Source organism: Sus scrofa, chromosome 9 (genome assembly GCF_054392235.1).
Source record: "Sus scrofa isolate SSC_HxYL_T2T_F1_AM1 chromosome 9, Sscrofa_HxYL_maternal_Yorkshire_Landrace_v2.0, whole genome shotgun sequence".
NCBI classification, from domain to species: domain Eukaryota; kingdom Metazoa; phylum Chordata; class Mammalia; order Artiodactyla; family Suidae; genus Sus; species Sus scrofa.
In genome coordinates, this window is record NC_139391.1 from 141,998,860 (window position 1) to 142,000,624 (window position 1,765).

The window sequence follows — 1,765 nt, forward strand, 5'->3', positions numbered from 1 at the left end:
AATACCATGAACCCTCAGCCCCTTCCATGTCTGAGCCACTATCAACAGCATAATAGGGTACTGAGAAAGAAGTCTGGTCTGGGTGGTTTGTGGATATGTTGCTGGGTCACCAGCGAGCTTTTAGCGTCTTCAAAGATTGTCTCCACATTAATTTTCTCCAGAACATTTTTTTCCAGTGTTATTCACTTATAATGTCCTCTTTGGGAATTGCCAGTGGAAAACATTTGTCAAATGCGCAAAATTCATTCTGCTCATGTGCGACATCTTGCTAGGGGAGAAATTGCTGTTGATGAATGTGACAACTAGAACAAGGACAGTGGAATTGGGACCTTCTGCCTTCTTTCGTGTATGGGGGGAATCCAGGATTGTGATGAGCATTGGTTTTATTTATTTGTTTATTTTTTGTTTTTTGTCTTTTGGCCATTTCTTGGGCTGCTCCCTCAGCATATGGAGGTTCCCAGGCTAGGGGTCGAATCAGAGCTGTAGCCGCTGCCTACACCACAGCCACAGCAACACCAGATCCTTAACCCACTGAGCAAGGGCAGGGATTGAGCCCGCAACCTCATGGTTCCTAGTCGGATTTGTTAACCACTGAGCCACGACGGGAACTCCGAACATTGGTTTTATAACACGTATTAAAGTGTTAATTTTAAAATGTTACAGTCCGGGTAAAATATATATAATCTTGATAATGTACGATATGCGTAGCCCATGCATCTCAATTTCCTAAGAAAAGGACACACTGTCCCGTAGTCACAGAGCAGTGCTTTCTTTCTTTTTTTTTGAAAGGGTGAACAAAATTGACAAATTCACTTTTAATTTATATGTGCATATTGTTCTAAGGTGGAGTCTCTGGTAGGCAACATATTGTAGGCTCTTTTTTTAAATCTAGTCTGCCACTCTATGACTTTTTTTTTTTTTTTTTAATATGGAACACTTCACGAATTTGCATGTCATCCTTGCGCAGGGGCCATGCTAATCTTCTCTGTATCGTTCCAATTTTAGTATATGTGCTGCCGAGGCGAGCACAGAGCAGTGCTTTCTGAACAGCTCTGTAGCTTCCGCCTCCCTTTCAGATCGTGGCTTCTCCTGGCACATGCGCACTGGCCTGGATGGATAAACTGTCCCAACAAAAGGCTGTGAAATTCAAGGAATTAGAGTGACAGACAAGAAATCCATGGGTACTGTTTTTTCCTGCTATAGTCCTGGGCTTTTCTCCCTAATTAATGTAGGGCTTTCTTATTACCAGCTGAACATGAAAACCATTCCTCCCCTGCCAGGTCAGAGGGCATCCTCGAGTTGGGCAAGTGTAGAGGATGTCAGATGGAATCAATTAGCACTAATTAAGAGCATCTTCCCGCTTTTAAGCCACCTGCCAGTGAAGGTGTTTAAAGGTCCGAGAACTGTGGACGAGCAGCCCTTGTCACGGTTCTGGGAGGTAAATGGCCCAATTAGTGAGGCAGCCCTTGGCCGCCACGCTTAAAGATGCTGCTGGCCTTTCTGGCATATGATGGTTTCCCACTCTTCCTAACTCTGCGAAAACCCTTCTCTCCTGGTGCCTCGGGTCCTGTGCTGAGTGTCTGTTATCTGATTCTCTTGGCCGGCTTACCCTTTTCTAAGTGAAGCGAGTCGAGAGATTTTTGGCCTTTATTTTTGCCCCAAAGGGTAGAGGTGAGGGGCGGGTATAAGAAATTGTGGGGGCGTGAGGAAGCGGGAAAGAATCAGCCACCGTGAAATGTTACTGGAAATGCCACAGACCTGGCAT

General features: G+C 45.0%; 1 non-coding gene across 1 annotated transcript; it reads right to left on the minus strand.

Annotated features, from left to right (window-relative positions):
• Positions 1–922: 922 nt before the first annotated feature.
• Positions 923–1,029, minus strand: LOC146400257 (U6 spliceosomal RNA). The gene has a single exon (XR_014816970.1). It is a non-coding gene; the product is annotated as a U6 spliceosomal RNA (small nuclear RNA).
• Between the last annotated feature and the right edge of the window lie 736 nt (positions 1,030–1,765).